Source organism: Oryctolagus cuniculus, chromosome 2 (genome assembly GCF_051225735.1).
Source record: "Oryctolagus cuniculus isolate XC-2025 breed Fujian yellow rabbit chromosome 2, ASM5122573v1, whole genome shotgun sequence".
In the NCBI taxonomy this organism is placed as follows: Eukaryota; Metazoa; Chordata; class Mammalia; order Lagomorpha; family Leporidae; genus Oryctolagus; species Oryctolagus cuniculus.
In genome coordinates, this window is record NC_142868.1 from 69,958,411 (window position 1) to 69,982,758 (window position 24,348).

A 24,348-nucleotide genomic window follows, 5' to 3' on the forward strand; every position below is an offset into this window, starting at 1 on the left:
TTAAATAAGAAATAAATCAAATACCATGTCTCAAAACAGGAGTAGAAACATGGAAAATGTTAGAAATTTTTTTCGATGAAGCTGGTGTCTAAGATCCCTGAACCAGGTCGGATGAGGAAATGGAGGTATTTGGGATTCTCAAGGGGGAAGACAAATTCGTGGAGTCTTTAGTGTGTCTAGTACTTTTGGTAAGCCTTTCAGTAAGCGCCAAATAGATGAAAAAAGAAATATAGATTCACTCCTCAGATGTTACTCTTGGGCTACTTATAGGAGTCAACCATCTGGACCACATAAGATTTTGAGCGTAGTCTCTGAAATATGAATCATCCTTTAAGCCTTTAATCAGTTTGTTATACGAAAGAGTGTGACAAGTTTTTTAAAGGTATGAGCAATTGGGTGTTATAGAAGGAAAGAGAAGAGTGGTTGAGGATTTGCCCAGAGAAAGTCATGAGTTCTGAAGATGAGTAGTAGCTGTTCAACAAGAATATGGGAGGAATAAAAGGTATTCTAGGTGCAGAGAAATTCATGGAGAATATGAAGGAAGTAATGGTCATAATTCTGATTTTTAAGCATAGCAACAAAACACACTGGTCCCATTTGAATTAAAATCTTAACAACATGGGAGTGCTTCAAAAGCTAATGGAAATCAAATTTAATGATTTAGTGGATTTCAATTTTTTTTGCACCAAAGTAAACACCTTTCGATTCCATTTTTTTACCCACAAACTTTTTGAAGTACAATTGTTCAAGGTTTTGAGGTAGACATCCTGAATTTTCTTCACTGCATCCCTTTTGTGAGGGCAGGTGAGCCTGTCTTCCCTCTAAAAGGCACATGACGGGCAGGTGCTGTGGTGCAGCAGGTTAAGCCACTGCCTGAGATGCCTGCATATCGTATGAGAATGCCTGTTTCAACTCCTGTCTACTCTCTGCTTATGATCTAACTTCCAGCTAATGTGCCTCGGAGACAGCAGATTAGTACTTGGGTTCCTGCTACCCACATGGGAGACTTGGATAAAGTTCTTGGCTCCTGATTTTGGCCTAGCCTAACCCTGGCTATTGTGGACATTGGGGAATGAACCAGGAGATGGACAATCTCTCTCATTCTCTGTCTCTCTCTCTGTTATTCTTTTTTTCAAATAGAAAAATCTAAAAAAAACATTGACAGGAAATTTATTTCAAAAAATAAAAATAAAAGGTACATCATTACAATGGGAAAGCAGTATGCTAGGCCAGGAACACATTGGCTACTGTGTTTTACATTTAAGATACTTTTAACATTGAGATACTGTTTTCTTTAGTCATCTCAGGTAAAATATGGTCAGCATCAAACGTTGACAAGACATTGCCTTGGATAGTCAATAAATAAGTATGTTTTAATGAGACAGAACACATCTATTGTGAAGCTGAGAGACTCTGCTTGAAGTGATTCTCTTTTTTTTTTTTTTTTGACAGGCAGAGTGGACAGTGAGAGAGAGAGACAGAGAGAAAGGTCTTCCTTTTGCCGTTGGTTCACCCTCCAATGGCCACCGCGGCCGGCGTGCTGCGCCCGGCGCACCGCGCTGATCCAATGGCAGGAGCCAGGAGCCAGGTGCTTCTCCTGGTCTCCCATGGGGTGCAGGGCCCAAGCACCTGGGCCATCCTCCACTGCACTCCCTGGCCACAGCAGGGGGCTGGCCTGGAAGAGGGGCAACCGGGACAGAATCCGGCGCCCCGACCGGGACTAGAACCCGGTGTGCCGGCACCGCTAGGCGGAGGATTAGCCTAGTGAGCCGCGGCGCCGGCCAGTGATTCTCTTTTGATGGGAGAGATGCTCACTAGAAGCTCTTATGGCGGCTAAAGGACCCCCACCACAAGACAAAGAATTGAAAACCCTGCCCAGAGAGAAGAGTTCACACACACACACACACACACAGAATATAATACATGGTTCCTGATAATAAGTGTATCTTTGCCTGCCTTTGGATGCCACTGAACTATCCCGTAACAATACTTTTTTTCCAGTAATATTAGTGGGCTTCTGAGATGTAAAACTTTATAAAAATTTTGAATGCCTTTTAAATTTTAAATGATACATAAAATTTTATATATTTATAGGGTATCATGTGTTGTTTTGATATATGTATATATCATATAATGTTCAATTATGGTGCCCATATGTATCTCAAACATTTAATATTTCTTTATGGGGAAAATATTCAAAATCCTTTCTTGTAGGCTTGTCCTTTTAAGAGAAGTATAGACTACATAATCATCAACCATAGTCCCCCAACTGTGCAACAGGACACACACATTTACGTGAAGACATTGTAAAGGCAATTCCCCTTTATGTAGTTGTAGAAATACTTAAATGATTCCACGATAAAGATCACATCTAACAATTCACTCACTTCTGTAAAAGTCATCAGAGATGATCAGTTTTCCCATAATTGTTTAGTTTGATTCAAGGCGTTGTTTGTCCTTGCACTCTTATATTCCCGGCAGGATTCTAGAACTACTGTCATTTTCAGACTAACAAGCATGAGCTGCCCCTCTGACGGCTGAAGACTCATGAGGAGTCTGTTCAGTGAGGTACATGTGGTAAATTCACCGGCAGGTGCCCAACTCGGGTAGGTGGAGCAGATAAAGGTTTTGCTTCAGGATGTATGTGGACATGCAAATTCATCTATTTTAAGGGCCACCCTTATGTTGTATCAAAGTTGATGAAGTGCGCCTTAGAACAGCACTAAACAAACATAAGCACTTTACACAGAGAGCTCTAGATTTCATTACTCACTCGCACTCCGGGGAGGGAAGTGTTGTTCCATTAGGAGACTGCTTGGCTGCTAATCAAGGGCTCTCACTTCCCTGAGCACACTGATCTGGTAACCACTCTGCTTCTCTGAAAAACAAACCATCCAAGAAAGCGATTTCTAAAAGCACCCAAGAGAGCTCTGTTTTTCTTTAGTAAATATAAAAAGTTGAAGAGCTCCCAGGAATTAAAGCAGAATAAAAATTCTGTACCTGGTATGATGTACACACTTCCACCAATCCCTCCCCTGGCCCTGCTGCCCATGAAGTCCCTTTTGCCACCACACATCTCTCTCTGGTGACTGACATCTGGTATCCTACTTTGGCATCCAGATGCCATTTTACTTTAAAATGATGGTTGGCTGTCAAAAGATAATAAGGCACTGCCTTGGTTGTTCGGTCTGTGGAATGGATCCCCACTTTTTTTTTTTTTTTTTTTTTGGACAGGCAGAGTGGACAGTGAGAGAGAGAGACAGAGAGAAAGGTCTTCCTTTGCTATTGGTTCACCCCTCAATGGCCGCCGTGGCTGGCGCACCGCGCTGATCCGGTGGCAGGGGCCAGGTACTTCTCCTGGTCTCCCATGGGGTGCAGGGCCCAAGGACCTGGGCCATCCTCCACTGCACTCCCTGGCCACAGCAGAGAGCTGGCCTGGAAGAGGAGCAACCAGGACAGAATCCGGCGCCCCGACCGGGACTAGAACCTGGTGTGCCGGCGCCGCAAGGCGGAGGATTAGCCTAGTGAGCCGTGGCACTGGAGGATCCCCATGTTTTCACGAAGTACAACATGCCTTTGTGAGTCCCTGAACACAGTGATCACTCATTAAATACAAGTGAAATAGAAAACTACTTTTTATAGGTCACAAAACCATACTTCCCTCTCAAATTTAGCTTTCTCAAAAAGTTCAAAATTCAAACAAATAAAAACTAGAGTACAAGTCAGTGCATTTCTCGCATTCCTTTCTGTTACCCATTTAGTCCAAAGTCCGCTTTAAATCATGCAGCTTAATTAGCACGGTCCTGGTTTAGATGAAGGAGCTGTGTTACCTACGAGAAAGACCATGGGCTTCATGAGCAAGCCAGATTCTAATTCCATTTCCCCCACTCAGCTGGGTGATCAAGGCAAGTCAGTTAACTCATCGTGCTTTACCTTCCTTATAGGTAAAATTTCAATCATGCCATTGCATCACCAGGCAAAAGTGTGGCAAAAAACTGTGAGTTAATAGGCCTGGGTCACCATCTATCATGTAGAAGACACACGACAGAAGTTACTTCCTCTCCTCCCCACACTTAATCATCCCACTCTTACAGCTGAAAACAGCACAGCTTCTTTAAGTCTCAACATTTTCATTAGTGTCCAAGTTCTCTCTAGTCCCTCTTCTTTTTCTAACATCAGAACTTCAAATGCTCTATTTTTCTTTACTGCTTGTTTTCATATCTCCTATTCTCCCCTTTTCTCTCCTCTGCAGCTGAAGTGAAAATGCTAAGGTGAAACAGGCACTTAGAATTTGCTGGCTGTCACAGACTGTCATTTGACACATTTCCTTTCCACTAGGTCCACGCATTTTTCAATACAAACTTTTAAACAAAAAAACAATGTGTTTTAATTCTAAAGAATTAATTGGTGTTGTGAACATGCTGTATGTAATAATTGAGAAAATTCAAGTGACATGCTTAAAAATGTGACAACTTGCCATTTTCTTTGCTGTAACAACTTCACAAATTTTTTACAATGGAAGTAAAATAAGGCTAAGAACATCAAGAGCCATCTAGATAGTTACAACAGTCTCCAATAATGTGTTGACTTGATTATTTATTAGTGCCTGTAAAACCTTCAACATTTTCTTATGATTGGAATTAGTCCAAATACATACTATAATGAATGCATATTAGGTTTTGCACACAAAAGCTAAAGAAAAGCAGGCATAAGAAAAATACCACAGTAAACTGTAAAGAAAATGACAAACTTGTTTTATTTTACTGTTTGTAAGGAGGCTTCTCTCTCTCTCTCTCTCTTAGATTCATTGTATTTATTTGAAAGGCAGAGTTAGAGACAGAGAGAGAGCAAGAGATCTTCCAGCCACTGATTCACTCCTAGAATGTCCACAACTCCAGGGCTAGTTGAAGCCAGGAGTCAAGAGCCTCATTTGGGTCTCCCATGTGGGTGTAGGGGCCCCTAGATTTGGGCATCTTCCACCGCTTTTCCAGGCACATCAGCAGGGAGCTGGATCAGAAATGGAGCAGCAGGGACTTAACTGGCACCCATATGGGATGCAGGTGTTGCAGGTGGTGTTTTAATCTATTGCACCACAATGCTGTCCCTCCTCTTGAATTTTGTAAACATAGTATCGGACTTAATAAGACTTAATCCAGTAAAAAAAAAAGACTGACAACATAGAGTGTTCTGTGAGTGGACTATGGCTTTCTTGGGATTTCTTAGAGCAGAAAATAAACATCTTTAGTGCCATTTTCCCCCCATTAGTCAAAACTGAGATGTTCGGTGGTGGGCATTTGGCTCAGTGGTTAAGCTGCCATTTGGAATGCCTACCTCCCATACTGGAGTACCTGGGTTTAGATCCAGGAGCTTTGTTCCTGATTCCAGCTTCCTGCTAGGGTGCACCCTGGGAGCCAACAGGTGATGGCTCAGGTAATTGGGTCACTGCCATGCACATGAGAGACCCAGACTGAGTTCTTGGACCTGGTTTTGGACTAGTCTAGCTCCAGCTGGTACAGGGGAGTGAATGAACAGATGGAAGGTTTCTGTTTGTCTCTGTCTCTTTCTGCCATTCAAATAAAAAGCAAATAAATACAAACAAAAGACAACACAGAGTTCGAAGAGACCACATATCCTTCTCCAATGGCTCTGCTTTGTGCCTCTCTGTTATCTCTCCCCCCATTTCCCTCCCACCTTACACTTCCTAAACTTGGTGCACTTCCCAAAGTGTTGGACTGTTGGGCCACTCCTGCCTTGACTCATCTGGCTTCCTCCTTAGGAATGCCTGTTGTTCCTCTGCAGGCACAGCTGTGGTCACTCCTCCCAAGGGCACTTCCTGACCCGTCCCTTAATGCTTAGGGAAAACCAACCACTCCCTCTTCTTGGGGCTCCATTTCCCCATCAGATCCTTATACTCCACTTTCTATGAAGCCTATGGCTCTTGCTGCTTTGTACATCAGTCTTCTCTGGGGATAGTGAGCTTCCTCAGGTCAGGGGCCATTTGTAAGTCACCTCCATTTTCCCAGTGCCTGAGACATAATGGGTGATCTGTAGAAGATGGTGCATGAGTGGAAGCATAGACCAGAGAGGAGGAAAGGACTTGAAGCAAGAGCAAGTGTGAATCATCTGGAAATACCTAAGGGGCTGGTGCCTATTATTTTCCAAGAATAGGTCCTTGGAGATAATCAACAGGCAAAGCCACAAACACTATGAGTCATGGAGAGAAATGAACAGCAGATAAAAATGACACCAAGTTGTGGGGAGCAACTGGGAGCAACTCGGACTAGACTAAGTTACTGGAATTAAGACTTATTCTATGCATCTGCTCTCCCACAATATGGCGCTGAGAAGGGAAACAGCTTTTACACAGCTGCCTCCAGTTCAACCAATAAACTGTAGGACCTGCTCCTGATTGGAGGAGAGCAGCGTACTCGGCGTGTGGGTAGCAGAGTTGGGATTGATGGAAGAGGACTATAAAGGAGGAGAGAGACAACATGCACCAGGAACATCTAAGGGGAACATCTATCTGAAGGACAACTGTGCAGCCCCCGAGAGAGCCGGCTGGCGGTGTGCCGCTCCTCCGCGGAAGTGGGGAAAGTGGCTAGGGGGAACCGCCCTTCCACGGAGGTGGAAGGGACGGTAGCCAACCTGGGAAGAACCAGCAGCAAACCCGGGGAGGGCCGAGCAGACAAAAGAACAGCGCAGGGTTCTGTGTCGTTCCTCCACGAAGAGGGGGAGCGACACCAAGTCTTTAAATTTCTAACTATATGTTAAAGATTCCTGCATAATTTATTGACTTTTATTTCTTTCTAGCTTTGGTGAAGGTGATCTGTAAGTAAAAGATCACTGGTAATTTTATAAGCAGCTTCAGGTTCTAGAGAGGTTTCCACTGGGTATGACATGGGATCACACAGAAATGCAATAAGCAAATGAAGACTGGGAAGGGCAAGAGAGAGAGAGAAAATGGGTGCACTAATCCAGGAAGCTATGTTGAATGTCTACAAGTCTCCAAAACACTGGACCAAGCAAGGGGCAAGTAAGACTGAAAAGATTTTTCCTCTTATAGAACGTCACCATGTAGAAATGCTGATTCAAAAAGTCAACAAGCCAACAACTTAGTAGTCAATGATTTCAGACTCTGAGTGTCATGAAGGCAAAACAATTTTGAGTGATGGAAGAGTGGCTGATGGACTACTTTGGCTGGTTAGAAAAGGCCTTAAAAGGAGTTGGCATTTATGTTGAGACCTCAATGACTAGAAGAGTCATGTGAACATCTGGGAGACAAATACTCCAGGCAGGTGGGGGGGGGGGATGTAGGCCCTGAGATCAGAGGGAGTTCAGAGTGCTTGAAACACCAAAAGGAGGCTATGACGTGCAGAGCATAAAGGAGGAGGAAACAGGGATTCAAACAATGTGGCTTGAAAGGAGAAAGAAGGCAGCAAATGTAGCACCCTAAAGTTCAAGGAGAGGAATTCTGATTTATTTTGAAGCATTTTAATTGAAGATGTAAAGAGATATTTGATTCATATTTTCTAAAGAACACTTTGCCTGCTGTGTGAATACCTGATAATAGGAGAGCAGTTGGAAACAAGGGGAGGAGATGATAGTGGCATGAGCAGGGTGCTGGAGGCAGAGATGAGAAAACTAACTGCAGCAACTGGGTAAGAAACATGAAGATAAATGCAACTGCAACTTGGGAACACAGAACAAACTAGGCAGGGGCTATGCAGACTGGGCGTGAGGAGTCCAGATCATACAATCAGATTATTCAGCACACGGAGTCCTACAGGCTATCCGACACAATTGAATTTATCTGAAAAGCAATACAGAATGGCCATTGATAGACTGTTGGTAGGAGAGTGACATGATAAATCCTGTTTTGAGCAAATTCGCATTTCCTTGACCACAGTAAGGACCACTAGAGGTTCACCAGAAGAGACAGGTATTGTTGTACAGCAGGTTAAGCCAGTGCCTGCAACTTCCCATGTGAGCACTGGTTCAAGTACCAACTACTCCACTTCTGATCCAGCTCCCTGTCGACGTACCAGGGCCTCTGCCACCCACAGGGGACACCTGGATGGAGTTCCAGGCTCCTAGCTTCTGCCTGGCCTGAGCCTGGCCATGGTGGCCATTTGGGGAGTGAATGAACCAGCTGATAGCAGCACTCCTCTCTCTCTTTCTGTAACTCTTTCAAATAAATCAATAAATATGATTTTAAAAAAGGGAGTTAGGGTCACCATTGTGGTGAGAAAGTTTATGGAGACTGAAAGAGTGAGGTTGCCCTTCTAAACTCAAAGTTCACCAAGATCCCTCGGCTGAGATCACTGCCTGCCTCGTACTGCAATCATCTATGAGGAGCCCTTGCCTCCCTTGCTAAATTCTGAGCTCATGGAAGATAGCAGCTATGTATGACTTATTTTTAAAAATGTTACAGGATCTGGGGCTGGTGCTGCGGCATAGCAGGTGAAGCCGCTGCCTGCAGTGCCAGCATCCCATATGGGTGCCCGTTTGTGATCTGGCTGCTCCACTTCCAATCCAGTTCTCTGCTATGGCCTGGGAAAGCAGAAGATGGCCCAAGTTCTTGGGCTCCTGTACCTGCGTGAGAGACCTGGAAGAAACTCTTGGCTTCAGATCGGCACAGCTCCTGCCGTTGTAGCCATTTGGGCTGTGAACCAGTGGATGGAAGACTTCTCTTTCTCTCTCTGCCTCTCTCTACAAATGTGCCTTTCAAACAAACAAGCAAATAAATAATCTTTAAAAAATTAAAAAAGAAATATTAGAGCTATCACATATGATTATCATAACTATTCAGTCTTCAAGTTTCTTATGTAGCCAGGCTCCTTAATTCACTTATTGTCTTTTTGTTTAGGTTTGAACCTTCCAATCAATTTTCACCCTATTTTTGTAACTTTTTTAGGCAGCATCTGATTCCACAGAAAATGTGATGAGAGTGTGGACCTAAGTGGAAGAAATGTATCACCTCCAAAAGAGAAGCTTTGGCAATTTCCATTTTTGTTAACCCATGAAATGTTACGACCATGAATTAAATGTGACCTCTTCCTTACAGAACTTTTATTTTCTCCCTATTTTAGTGTTATTTGCACCATTCAGAAAACATTACATTCAACAATATCAGGTTACTTGTCAAATTTTTGGCTGTGAAATAAAGCATAAAAAGGCGGCCCAGGTCTCTGCAGATCACAGATTATCACTCACATAGACTTAGCCACAAGCTTCATGCATTTTTTTATCCAATTTATTTTGCTCCACAAGATAAGGTGAGGTATGCAATGGCTCACTCTTGTGTTATAGTTAATTTTAACTCCCTTATCAATAAGCACATGCCTTTTCAAGTTATAAAAAGTATGCCATTGTTATTATCAACTGGAGAGAATGAGGTCATTGTTCTCATAGTACTATAAAAAGCTGAAGTATAACAGAAGAGTGAAACTATAACTTAGGAAAAGAAAAGTTCATGAAACCAACAACATACATTTTGAGGCAAGGAATATAACATTTAATTTTGTCCACAAATAAGTGTTAGGTGCAAAGAAAGAGATGGAGAATCCAGAATGGAAGTGGACAGTCAGAAATTAAAGGGCTATTGTGAATTATCTTTATTTCATGAAGTTTTGTTTACTACCTGCATGGTAAGACTTCTACACATTGGACTGTAAACTCATCTACAAACCAGAAAATTCAGCATGTAAAAAATTAGACATATCCAGTTGAAATTTGGATTATCACCACATTCAAATATTTGAAACATCACCTCTAGTTATCACTACATTTGCTTAACCCAATTTTAAGGATTTTAGAAGCAGGAGGAGGCAGGAAATTATTTAACAATTCACTCAAAGAAGGTGACTTAGAGCAAAAGAAAGATCCCATAGAAATTGTTTTGTGTGCAGTGACAGTGGGAGGTGAAGATGAATAGAAACTGGCATATAACAGGGGAAGACAAAGAAACTGCTTTAGGATAAACCTTCATGTCACCCTGCCTAGCCATGTTCTTGCAACCTGCCTACCTCCCAGAATGCAAGCTTAGTTGAGACATTACTTTTTCTGACTGTGATGTGGCTGCCACGATGGAATAATTTAGAGTTACCTTTATATTCAAATAGGATAATTCACATCATAAGTTTCCTTATGTGAAACTCAAGTGATTGAAATATAAGAGGTGCAGTAACAATTGGCAAAGAGCCACTCAAAGGACAATCCCACATGATTGTGCTGCTTCTGCTGCTTCTTCCTGTGTGCTTTCCCTGTCTCTGGCACCCCTTCCCCCAGCCAAAGTCCACTAAATAAACCACACTGGAAATGATTCTCTTTATCGAAGTGTCATAGACAAATCTTGGGACTAAAATCAAAAGATAACTATTTCAATATCCCTTGAGATTCAGAAAAGAACAACCCCATGAGGTGTTTACAATATATATGGGGGGGCTGGCGCTGTGGTGTAGCGGGTAAAGCCACTGCCTGCAGTGCCAGCATCCCATATGGGTGCTGGTTCAGGTCCTGGCTGCTCCTCTTCTGATCCAGCTCTCTGCTATGGCCTGGGAAAGCAGTGGAAGATGGCCAAGGACCCCTGCACTGTGTGGGAGAACTGGAAGAAGCTCCTGGCTCCTGGCTTCAGATCGGCACAGCTCCAGCTGTTGCAGCCAATAGGGGAGTGAACCAGTGGATGGAAAACCTTTCTCTCTCTCTGCCTCTCTATAACTCTACCTTTCAAATAAATAAATGAATAAATCTTTAAAAAAATACATATTTGCAAGGCTACTTTATAGAAGTTGTGGAAAAATGGAACTAAAAGGGTGAGTTTATTTTGTTGCAAAACATTTTTTATGTTATATTGAAAATGTGTATTATGAAAAAACTATATATATATTTCAAAATTGTTTTAATTTTTATTTATATAAGGGAAATTTTATAAATATGTCTTTTTTTAAAAAAAGAGACATTTATTTATTTGAAAGTTGGAGTTAAGAGAGGCAGAGGCAGAGACAAAGAGATTTTCTATCCAATGATTCACTTCCCAAATGGCTACAGCAATGGAGCTCTGCTGATCCAAAGCCAGGAGCTTCCTTTGATCTCCCACATGGGTTCAGGGGCCCAAGGACTTGGACCATCTCCTACTGCTTTCCCAGGCCACAGCAGAGAGCTGGATTGGAAGTGGAGCAGCCGGGTCATGAACCGGCGCCCATATGGGATGCCAGCACTTCAGGCGGAGGCTTTGCCTGTTATGCCTCCGCGCCGGGCCTCATATATGTGGCTTTAATAGCCTATTGATGCTTCTACCCCACCTTCTCTCCCTTTGTTGCCCCAACCCTCCTTTTCCTATTTTTAGTTTTTACAATGACATATATCAACTTACTTCATAATCTCAAGTTTAAGTGTCTACTAAGTAAAGAATTCAACAAGTGTAAGTACAAAAACCATTGTTCCTCAAAAGTATAAAGGCTGTAAACAATAATCAAAGCTCAAAACATCAATTTTGCTCATATACATTACTTTTTTGTACTCTGTGTATTAATAACAACAAACCATGGAAAACATGATATGTCTTTTTGGGATAAGCTTATTTCACTAAGCATAATGATCTACAATTGCATCCATTTTGTTGTGAATATTTCAAAATTTTTGCAGCAACATAAAATCATATTCTTAATTCCATTTTCTATGAAAATTTTTTTTCAGTACCGATAAGTCTTGATTTATTCATTGTATTTCCTCAGGGAAAGGAGAAGGGCTGGGGAGAGTCAGCATAGGTGTTACAAAGCAATTAGAAAATGGAAAAGGAAGTACCCAGCACAGCAAAAGTTAACCTTCAAATAAACACACCCCTGTGATGGGGTCACCCAACCCAAGGGGGCTTAGTCTCCTGCAGTTCAGGAATGAGAGCAGTGAAAGAACAGACACCAGCTCTCCTACCCTTCCTGCCTCCGACAAGTTCAAGATTTCACACAAAGCTTTGGTTTCTAGCAGTAAACATGGAGTTACATTCCTCCATCTCCTATTAAACAATCTTGTGGCCACGTTGTCATAACTTTCTTGCACCTGTATAAAAATTTGAGTGACTTGGATGTACATTCACAGTCCCCTTCTTGGTCTCCAAACCCCACATTCTACACAGAAGGAGCCCAGTAGCTTCTGTTCTTTAGGATACAAATTGAGGTCTGACCCATGCGAATACATCAGTGTCTTAAGTCTTTGGCATGAATCACATCAGGAAATGGTCTGGACTCAGGAGGTTGGGAACAAAGGGTGGAGGCTTCCGATTTTCTTTGGGATTTTTGCATGAATCCTTTAGATGTGGAGATACCCCAGCAATTAATTGTTTACATGTGGGGGTGCAGGTTTCCTTTTGTGGATGGGGGGATGGAGAAGAGGGTAGGGTAGGAGTCAAATTTTAAGGACAGAGATCCAGAATAGGATAGGGGAAGGGGAACACCAAAGACAGTTTAAGATGCCCGCTTCAAGAAGAGAGCTTCCTGTGTTTCAGATCCTTCTGCCTGGTGCAGAACCTTCTGTCAAAGATGCTTTGGCTATTTTTCTCTCAATAAAAAAAAAAGAAGTTTGTAAACAATAAAACCCCAAGAGAACATGGAGAAAGACCAACACATTATATTTACAAACTAGGCACCTAGCAATCACCACCTCGGAGACACAGTGAAGCCCTACAAAGCCCAAATACAGTAACTAAGGGGGGGGAGCATTTGGGGGAGACAAGAACCCAGGACCAGACACACACCACCCAATGCCTTCTGTTGCATTTGTCCCCCCCTTTTTTTTTGACAGGCAGAGTTAGTGAGAGTGAGAGAGACAGAGAGAAAGGGCTTTCTTTTCCGTTGGTTCACCCACCAAGTGGCCGCTATGGCTGGTGCATTGCAGCCAGCGCGCTGCGCCGATCTGAAGCCAGGAGCCAGGTGCTTCCTCCTGGTCTCCCATGGGGTGCAGGGCCCAAGGACCTGGACCATCCTCCACTGTACTCCCGGGCCACAGCAGAGAGCTACATTGGAAGAGGAGCAGCCGGGACAGAATCTGGCGCCCCGACTGGGACTAGAACCCGGTGTGCAGGCTGAGGATTAGCCTAGTGAGCGGCGGCACCAGCCACATTTGTCCCATTTCAACGCAGTGAGGCAGGTTTGCAGTGATCTCTCAACATGTAAATGAAACCCCCTTTTTCTTGTTTAGTTACCACAACACAGTAATTATTATAGTCACAGGGCAGGACACTGGCTCCAGATACCACCGAGGTCCTTACTTAAGGGTCTCCCTGGAAACCAAGAATTTGGGAAGGTTAAGGGTTTTTTAGTCCTTGCTTAATGTTTCTTTTTTTCTTTTTCTTTCTTTTTTTTTGACAGGCAGAGTTACAGTGAGAGAGACACAGAATTATAGACAGTGAGAGAGAGACAAAAAGGTCTTCCTTCCATTGGTTCACCCCCCCCTAATGGTGGCTCGGCCAGTGCGCTGTGCTGATCTGAAGCCAGGAGCCAGGTGCTTCTCCCAGTCTCCCACGTGGGTGCAGGGACCCAAGCACTTGGGCCATCCTCCACTGCCCTCCCAGGCCACAGTAGAGAGCTGGACTGGAAGAGGAGCAACTGGGACTAGTACCTGGCACCCCAACTGGGACTAGAACCTGGGGTGCTGGCGCCGCAGGTGGAGGATTAGCCTAGTGAGCCATGGCACCAGCCTATTGCTTCATGTTTCTATCCCTGGACAGCACAGGATGGGTACAGGGGTATTGATCTTCAACTCGTCCTTACCAGCTCCCATTTTTCACATACACGTGTGTGCACACAAACACACATACATCCTGTTGTGCATAGTGGCCTTGCCTAAATCTGGTTGGTGAAGGATGGCTCTATTAAGAGAAGCAAAAGACCTGTGTCCTAGGATCAGGCAACCCTAACCATGGCCTCTTCTCTGGGCCTTTCATCTGGCTTGGCCTGTCTGACTTCTCTGCACCACCTTCTCCTGTCCAGACTAATTTTCAATCTTCCAGGAGGAGGAGATCAAGTCATGGGGCAACTGCATTAACACTTCATCTCCCTGAAACATTTTCAAGGTGAAGGGGGTTTCCAGATGACACTGTGGCAAAAAAGCCAGCTCTAATTGGCCAAATGAGGTGATTCAATAGGCTGTGCACTCCATGTAGTTGCTCTCCACGGTGATAAAAACAACAAAAAGCCTTCCTGCTGTGCAGACCTGGAGCTGCTGCGGACTTATCCCTGAGACCGCTCATGGACCTGAGAACACAGTGCAGGAATGAGGGCCTTTGACTAAAATATACAAAAATACAATCCCAGACTATTTATATTTTAAAAAAAAAACAAGTTCAAATGCACAAGATATGTCGTTCACACACAGCTGGTGCCATTGGTATCCTGGAGAAAGTGGGACCCAAGGTGCAGTTATATAAGGGAGCAAATAAATAAATCACATTGGCCCAGAATGGGGTCAGGAGTGAACTCCGGAGCAGCGGGTCTGCCACCCTTTTTGCCGATCGTCACAACCCATTGCTCGGGACAGTTCCCAGCACCCTGTCCCAGGATGGAGTTATGAAGAAACAAGACGTGGCAAACCCTGCCTTACTCCCGGAGAGAGAACCTCCCACAAGACACAGTGGTTTAGGGGTTGTGTCCAGGAATCTGGTCCCACTACCAATCTTCTCACCCCAACAAGGGAAGTACTATTACATGTCCTTTCTTGAAAGGAACACTTCCCCATCCAGGTGACTTTCTAAAGCTAGAGATTTTGCATACATGGCCTCAGATAAAGCATGCAGGCTACAGGGTGATACCCCCAAACCCTTTATTTGTATTTGGATACAGCATGCTTGGAATTCCTTGCCTCACTCCTTCCTCCCAGCAAGGAAAAAGGGGTGATGCTGTGAACCCCAACCTGGGATACGTGGCAATGCCAGCTCCCCCCAACCCACCCTGTCCCCACGTTGTCCACTCTGCAGTTGATGCCTGCTCCTTGAAACTTCCTGATAGCCAAAAAACCAGCCCCCACCCACTGTGGCTCAATTCTGGGCCTCGGGGAGCATGGCAGGGCTGTGGCTCTCCTCTTCATCCTCCCAGAAGTAGGCTGGCTTTCCCTGGGAGCTGGGGGCCTGCCGGGCCTTCGGGGGCTTGAAGTCACCATATGGCTGATGCTGTTGCGGAAGCGGCACTTCTTGGCCTGGGGTGGCAGCTTGCACTCCTTGGCATGATGGTCTAGACCTCCACAGTTGTAGCACCCGTCTCCTTTAGATCTGCACTTTGGCATCTTCGTCCTCTTTGGCTGCCTTTTGCTCCCGGTACAGAACACCCCATTAAGTCCACGAAAATTTTAAATTACGTGTGTGTGTGTGTGTGTGTGTGTGTGAGAGAGAGAGAGAGAGAGAGAGAGAGAGAGAGAAAGGAAGAGGAGGAGGAGGAGGAAGAAGAGAAGAAAGAGGAGAAGGAAGAGGAGAAGGAAGAGGGAGGGAGGTAAGGAGGGAGAAATAGAGTGCTTGGCTCAAGAGCGTCCCTACCAAAGGAATTCGCTCACTGACTCAGGACTGGTGGGGCTCAAGGATGCGAGTCATCACGTGCTGTTTTCCAGTGTGTCCACCAGCAGAAAGCTGGATTTGGGAGTGGACTCGGGTCTGAGACCCAGAAACATACGTAGGATGCTGGTGTTCCAAGCAGTGTCCTAACTGCCACACTGATGCTGAATCCGAGAAATTTTCAATGCACTCCTAGTTTAATTTCAAGGAGTTTCTTTCCATTGTAAGCACTTCATGGTTTTCTCTTGTCCTGTCCAGATGTGATCTCTGGTTCTAGTCTCAAAGCACTCTAGCCAAGCTGTGGCACCACTAAGTTTTAAATTCTGCTAAGTTTTGATTGGATAATGTGATACAAAAATTCTATTGTTTCTTGATAAACATAACTTTAAATTCCTCTGAAGCATGGTGCTTGGAATTTCATTCCAATGACGAAACAGGTTGGGTTCTGAAGTACAAACTGTGCACAGACTGGTTCCAAGTGACATGACACAGCTAGGATTTGTGCCTTGTGTGTTCCTGAACCCTCACCCCGGAAGTGCTGGTCATGATTTGTACAGATTGCCAAGGGAAATTCCTGAAGGCCTAGAAAGCCTCAAAAATGCAGTCTTATTGGATTTTTTTTTTTGCTTGGTTTCCTAATCCCTGAACTGGTTTCTGTAGTTAAAACATCCTTGTCCCTAGCCAATTGGCATTGAAAGATATCAGAAGCCAATACCAAAGAGTGATGGGGAAGTAGATATTGGGTGGGTCTTTGAACTAAATGAGCCAATGTGCCCAGCCTCATAGCAAAGTAAATGCAATATTTACTAGGAAGCCAAAAAGGAGGACTTGCACCAAATAAGATCTAATGTCATCTATAACTCAATTAATGGTAAATTTCTAATTGCTATTAAGAAGGCTTAATTAAAATAAAGTAACCTTGAATTGGAAATGGATTTTACTTAAACAAAATTGCCCCTTTTTAAATGAAAAACAATTATACACTCACATATATAAATACTGCACTTAATACACACTCAATTTTATAAGGGCTATAAGTTGATTTAAGGGCACTGTTTTGCTTCCTCCTGTGCCTTATCCATCATATGTAGTGGTAGAAATAACATCCAATGAGCTTTCTTTATACAAATTAAAGTTACTCTGGTTTCTATTTTATTTTTCTAATTATTTATTTTTATATAAAATTCCCTAAACTTATCGTGTACTCATGTTTTGAAGTATATATCCTGAATTGCCAGCAGCAATAAATGTGCATTTCCTTATCTGAGTGGTTCAGTTCAGTTTATGTGCTCCTACAAGAATTGTCATTACAGAAACAAGTTGATGAATATAGGATGCTGAGTTCTGAGAAAACCATCCTGGCCAACACAGGCTCAGATAGAGCTAAAAATACAAGAGAGTGCAAGGGAATTTCACTCCAGGACTGCAAGATTTGTGTTTGCAGATGTTTCATTTCCTCTAAACAGCAGAGTAGATGAGAGTCTCAGTCCAAGAAGTCAGGTCTGCAGTGATGATTGCATATCTCTTTTCTTTAAGTCAATTTTCTTTCAATCATCGGACTGGCAGGAAGTGGAACTTTTGCCAAAATTATTTTTTGTTTTGTTTTGGTTTGGTTTTCCCCTGAGCCTGTGTCTGTCATGCGAAGGTCTTTGTGTCTTTCTAGGCCCCTAAGTACTGAAGGGAGACCCTAGTCATTATAGAAGTGCTACAGTTGTCCATCCTTCCTGGGACGTCCACTGCTTGTTGCCACACGTGGCTCTGGAAGACCCAGTGAGGCTGGAGTATCCATGTCTTAAGGGGACACCCTCTCTAAGGCCGCTACACAGCCCCCTCTCTGACGTCCCTGCCACTCCGCAGTGACTCACAGGACAAATACCGCCCTGCCCCTCTCCCATCCGTTAGGAAAGCTCTCCCTCCTGGGGCTGTCAAAGCCCAAGTCCTTTCTTTCCTCCCTCAGGACACCCACCTAATCTCAATTCATTTAAGTTCCTTCTAATTTCCTGTAGAAGTTAGAGGATCAGGGTGCACCTTGAAGGCTTCTATTTTCCACAGGGCAACGTCCCCACATAAAATTTCAAGAAGGAGAGACTGGTGTTGGGCTGAAGAATATGGAGGTGAAAACAGAGACAACACAAGGCAAGTTGATAAATTCCACACCAAGTCCATCAATTATCTCACCACCATTCAATCACTTGATAGTTGGCTTTGTCCCATATATTTTGTATCATCACCCATTGTAATTTCTTTATTTTTTTTTTTTGTGACGAGCACTCTCTGGCAAGCCTGTGTATAGAATATAGAAAAGCTAAAAGTGTTCAGCAAACTTCAAGTCAGGGAGATCATCTCCATAACCAGGAACATGTTCCTCTCCGTCAGATAACTCTGCCCAGGAGTGTGGCTCCTGAATCAGTACAGAAGGATCGTTTGTCCTGGGAGTTGTTAGACAATCTGCAGATATAAATCTGATGTTCATTTAAGATAGCCCAGAATATTCTGCTTAGAGTACAAAGTCATAAAGACAAACAGGACCCCCTGGAGTTAAATGCAGAGGAGAAACAATGCTGATTTTATGGTGCATAAGAAAAATACCCAAGCACAGCAAAGTTCCTAATGCTTGGACTCTTGGCAAAGAATTTGCCTTTGGTGACAAACAGTGAAAACAAAATAGAACTCAGCCTCGTGTAGATGAGCACACAGGAGGACAGGTGCCACATCAAAAAGCCACAGAGTATAATATGAATCAGAAAGCAATTTTCTATGCCAGACGGCAAATGTTAAGGGCAGAGATGGCATAAATAATTGATGGAAAATATTATTTTCCTAAATCTTTATGACTTACAGAAGAACTGCTTTGGGATGTTCTTTCAGGTGGAAAACAATTTCAGTTTGTGGAAGAAATTAAAATAACAGCAGCTTAAAAAAATGGAGGGTCTATTTTCTTCGATCAAAAAGAGTAAGTCGGCTGATGAAGACTCACAAGAAGGTTCTGCTGTATTATCAGTGTGCGGGCTCCTGCTACCGTCATACTTTGCTATCCTTAGTATATGCCCTCATATTTGGCGCGTGCAGGGTGCTGCTGTACCCTCTGCTATCTCATGCACATTCCAGGCAAGAAGAAAGAGAAAACAGGAAGAGACAGAAGGCATGTGCCAACATTTCTTAAAGTCCTGTGTCATGACTGCTGCTAGCATTTCATCGACCCATAGTGGCTGCAATACATGCCTGGAAATTCAGTAGTTACTTGATCATATTATCACTTCCAATGGAATTGGGGTTCTCTTAGTAAGAGAGGACATTGAATATGGAGGAGACAAACTGCACTGTTTGCCATAGTCACCGGGCAGGGACGAAGGTCTCTTGGACAGAGCTGTGAAGCTAGGAATCATCAAGTCTCACTGCTGCCTTGGCCTCTGAACATTTAGAAATTTCCCAGCTTCAAAAAGAAGGAGAATTATTTTTATCTTTTCTAGTTCTGGGTGAATGGAGTCCTTTGAAGAATCATTTACATGAGTCAGTTACTCTATTAACATTTTCTTCAAATAAGAAATAACCATAAAACACATGAGTTCCTTTATGTTTATAACCCTCTGGGGAATAAAAAGTTGAGAAATATTTCTTAATTGTTTACCGAGGGAGTAAGACTTTCAAACATATTGGAAATTAGATAGAAAATAATTCTAACAATGAACCACTACAATAATTTACACTATTAACTGAACATTTCATTTTATAGGCCATTGTTTGTGTATACACACATACACACACACACACACACACACACATATATATATCACACACATATATATCAATGTCATCATATAGTTCCCAGCGTTTGAGATCTATGGCAAATGCCCATCAATTAAATGCTGGATTCCAGCACAGGGGAATTGCAAGATTCATGACATCTGCAGGAGCTGAAAGGTACAGAGTCCAACCTCACACTGCCTGCCCCAATCCATCTCGCAGAAAACCCTTCATTCTCTGGATCCTGCTCCTTTTCAAGCCTTAAGCTGGGCTTCCTCGCTCTTTATCTCAACAAAGGAGACTCATTCGGGCTAATTGGAAGCTGCCACTGTGCACTTTCAGTGTGATGTTTCAAACTGTCTCTGATCCCATTTGAACTTTGATCACAATGACTGTGTCTCTAATGAGACCAAACTGCTGGCAGCATCAGAAAACCCTGCCCAGCAAGTTTCTGAGGTCAGCACTGCCAGGCGGATGTTGCACTGATAACGCACAGAGAACCACCTGGGCGCCTGCTGCTTTGCATGCACGTGCCTTCTGCAGTGAACCATCATGAAAGCTGCCGTGAACCCTGGGACTGGGCCTCTTTGGAAGGTTTTAACTGAAGTGCTGCTATTGACTGGGAAGGAATATAGTGTTACCTTTTTTATAGAACCAGTGTTGGTCAAGGAGTTGTTTTTATAAATAATTCCATGAAAATTAAGGAAAGAAGACTTATTCATTCATATAAGCTTCCTAAGCACCTGTTATGCCCCATTCCCGTGTAAGGAGTTGAGGAAGTAAGGTTAAGTGACATTGGCCATCCGCTCTTTCTTTAGCTTCTTTCCGTTTGCACAATGGTGACCACTGAATCAGGGGTGCATTTCTGGGGCTCAAAGGAAATATTTTCCCAATAGAAACCTAGCACAACCTCAAAAAGCAATTAGTATAGATCTTTTGAGTCAAGAAAACCATATATAATATCATCCCCTTGTGGTCTGGTCTGTCTCCTCCAAAATTCATATGTTGAAACTTAAAGACCCTACTTATCACATTGGTTTTAAGAGGCGATTAACTCACAAGGGTGGAGCACTCATAGACCAGGGGCAGACCCTTATCCAAGTCTTGAATGGGTGGGTTCCTATCTCCCCTTTTCCTGCCCTGTGAGGTTGTAGCATGAAGATTCTGCTGGTGCCTCGATGTTGGAAATCCCAGACTCTAGAACTGTGGAAAATAAATGTCTGTCCTTTATAAATTACCCAGTCTGTAGTATTCTGTGACAGCAGCACTAAGACATCCTATAACCATTTTGTCTTTAAATAGAGTATACTGTCAGGCATTTGACGAGCACAGTCCTATTGGAAAAGCGGATTTTATTTTCCTACACCTGAACAAAAAGTGAGCCACGTGAGGTTCTTTTTTTCATTATTATCAATTTGTTTAAAAATATTCATATGCTTCTAAGAACACTGAGATATATGTCTCCAAGCTTGCCAAGCCCACGAAACAATTAATCTTAAGCAGAAACATAATCAGAACAGCATAGATTTTACAAGTGGAGACAGTAAGGAAAGCCTGAGTAACTACTCAAGTGCTATGAGGAACGCATGGGTCTGACAGAAAGCCCAACTTAGCTTCTCCTTTACTTATTTATAAGGGCTAGCAAATGAACCAAACCCTGGTAAGGCTCTAATTAGTAGAGACGAAAACCAGTACTCCGAAGAAAAATATAACATAACTTTGGTCATTTAAAACAATAATATTCTAAAGACCCGCAGGGATGGTTTCCTCCTAATAGAGGTGCTGAGTCTTCTTGCTGTTGTCGCCTTTGCTTCTCTGGAATGGAGCTGAGGAAAACAAAGGCTGGCACGCAGGTTCCCTGGAGTCAACGCCTGGACTTCCCCCACCTGAAGGCAGTCAGCCTGCAGGTTCTGGAGGTGGGGAGAGCTCTCTGAGTCTCTCTTGCTAGGAAGCAGGCCTGCCTGCCTGCTGACACACAGAGCCAGGTAGGGAGCCAGCTTTCTGGATCTGATACCACATTTCCTTAGGCAACTTTCTTTGACGGATGCTGGCACCTCAATTGCATGCAGAGACGACCTCTCTCAGGGTTGTCATTAGTCTCTAACGTCCTACTGCTCATCAAAGCAAACCAGGTAGATTTTCCTTTGGTAAACACCGACACTAGTACAGGTCTACTTTTCAGCCTTCTATCTCAAGAACACAGTGGATTTTTAAAATATATCAAATTGGTATCTTCTTCTAGCTTCATTTACAAATCCTCAGGGAACTCTACTAGGTTTTCTAGTTGTCCTTGTAGGGGTATTTGAGGATAAATAAGGGGGAAAGAAGAAAAATCCAGCAAGACTTTTGGTAGGCAACTCCAATCAAAGTGTGAGGCACGGGAAATGTGATCAATTTGGGCAACTGCTGCACGACTCCTAGCATTGGAGATCTAATCTGCGCTCTGCCTGTAAGCAGAGATGGCTTTCTGGGCAAATTGTACATATCACCTTAGCCTCCCTTTTCTTTCGATCTGTGACTTTGACAAGACATGCATATAAACATCTTTGTTCTTGGAGTGTACTAAAGATCAAGAAATGACCAGTGCTGGCCGGTGCCACGGCTCACTAGGCTAATCCTCCGCCTTGCGGTGCCGGCACACAGGGTTCTAGTCCCGGTCGGGGCACCGGATTCTGTCCCGGTTGCCCCTCTTCCAGTCCAGCTCTCTGCTGTGGCCTGGGGAGGCAGTGGAGGATGGCCCAAGTGCTTGGGCCCTGCACCCCATGGGAGACCAGGAGAAGCACCTGGCTCCTGGCTTCGGATCAGTGTGTGTGCCGGCCGCGCAGCCATTGGAGGGTGAACCAAGGCAAAAGGAAGACCTTTATCTCTGTCTCTCTCTCTCTCACTGTCCACTCTGCCTGTCAAACAAACAAAAGCAAACAAAAGAAATGACCAGTGCTGCCATCAGAGAAGAGTAACAATGGTAATCAATGGAAACATTCACTAATCCTTAATGTGTGTTAAATTATGTAGATTATCCATACCAGAAAAATGCCACAATCGCCCATCTTTTACTTAACCTTGTCTATGCATCCAGAGAGTCTAAATTCAAGATTATTTATGGATTAATTTCAGAACAGGAAGAAGAGAAGAGCGTAGGAGATGAGGGGGTGTTCTTCCTTTCTCTCGAGCTTCATTTTGGTTCAAAGAGGCAAGACCTCAGGTCTCCTCCTGTGTTGCAAGGGGCTGGGAAGCAAAGAACTCTGTGCACCCCACAGTGTTTTTTTCCAGGAAGATAATGGTGGCTCACAGCCTCATATTGAAGCTGTCTATCTCTAGTTGTGGGAGTGATAAGCATTGGTATAGACTTGAGGTTAAACTGATGGTAGGTAAGCTTGACACTGCGATTGTATTCAGCAAGGTGCACCCAATGCTTAGCACAGAGTGGTCACTTAATAGATGCTGGCTTTTTAAATAAGGGTTATTATAAAATGAATATTGTCTTTAAAGATCAAAAAAAAACCTGTTCATTTTACCTGAAAAACAGATCTTTCTATGTCTATGTCTATATCTATATCTACTTATCTATCTATCGAGAGATAGAAAGAGAGAGAGATCTTTCCATCTTGCTCGCCATCCCCTATTGCCCACCAGCATTAGGGTAGAGCCAGGCTGAAGCCACGAGCCTGTACTCAGTTTGGATCACTCATGTGAGTGTCTGGAACCCAAGTATTTGGGCTTTCAGCTGCTGTTTCCAGAGCTCACTTTGGCAGGGAGCTGAATCAGAAGCAGTATAGCTAGAACTTGAACCAGGCACTTCAATGTAGGATGCTGTGGGTGTTCCAAGTTGCAACTTAAATGTCATGCCCAATGTCCACTCAATAAATATTATGGATAAAAAGTGCTTTCCGCAAACAATCCATCCAGAGCAGAACTACCGGCATGGCCCAGATACTCTTCCCCTATTACAGAATCCATCATTGCAGCACATTGTAATGACTTTATTTTTAAACTGTTCTTGAATCTTCTCTGATGGATTGTTTGAATTCCAGAAGTGTATATAGGTCTTTCACCTTATGTGAACTTTGGAAGACAGAGACAGACATTTTCTCAATCAATACCTGCTTCTATTTTTCCTGCCCAAAGTGGTAGCTGTCAGTAAATCCTATCTTGCCAACTGAATGTCCAATTGATTCCAATATAAATCCAAGAACCTAAGAAAAATTTTAATGCTATAGTGCAAGCAACTTATATATTTGGCAATTTTAGTTATATTTCTAATTAAAAATGGGCAGTTCCAAAAGCTTGACCTAGGAAAGGGAGTTTGAGTCATAATTCAGAAACCTAGAGAAGATGGGTATCTGTTTTCTTGGCTGCTCAATGCTGTGACAAGGATGGGTCAGCCACATACCAGTGATTATAATCCCTGCTTTGTATAAAAGATAAATATTTTTACAGAAAGACTGGGGTTTGATGCAGTTCTGTGCTCATAATCTATCCTATATATATATATATATATATATATATATATATATATATATATATATATATATATTACAGAGTGGATAGTAAGAGAGAGAGACAGAGAGAAAGGTCCTCCTTTTGCCGTTGGTTCACCCTCCAATGGTCGCCACAGCTGGCGTGCTGCGGCTGGCACACTGCGCTGATCCGATGGCAGGAGCCAGGTGCTTCTCCTGGTCCCCCATGGGGTGCAGGACCCAAGCACTTGGGCCATCCTCCACTGCCTTCCCGGGCCACAGCAGAGAGCTGGCCTGGAAGAGGGGCAACCGGGACAGAATCCGGTGCCCCGACCGGGACTAGAACCCGGGGTGCCGGCGCTGCTAGGTGGAGGATTAGCCTATTGAGCCGTGGTGCCGGCCCCTGCATACTGTTAAAAATTATGATTTTAAAATCATTTGCTCCATAAAATAAGATATACAAAATAGACTTTAAAAACCAGATTATGGTAACTATTCTCTTAAAGGGAAATACTAATATGCTCACATAAAACTATAACCTGAAATTGATACTAGTCCAAATAAGCATATCATTATAAATTTAGTAAAATGGTTTTCCTCTTATTTCAGTTAAAT

At 43.3% G+C, this 24,348-nt stretch overlaps 1 protein-coding gene across 24 annotated transcripts in view; it reads right to left on the reverse strand.

Moving 5' to 3' along the window:
- The window catches only part of SORBS2 (sorbin and SH3 domain containing 2), a 381,834-nt gene that overhangs the window by 277,438 nt on the left and 80,048 nt on the right, over nt 1-24,348 (reverse strand). For all 24 annotated transcript variants that reach the window (XM_089325783.1, XM_089325827.1, XM_089325806.1 and 21 more), the window contains exon 2: nt 2,774-2,878. The gene's annotated coding sequence lies outside the window, so the exon portion shown is untranslated. The remainder of the gene's footprint in view (nt 1-2,773; nt 2,879-24,348) is intronic.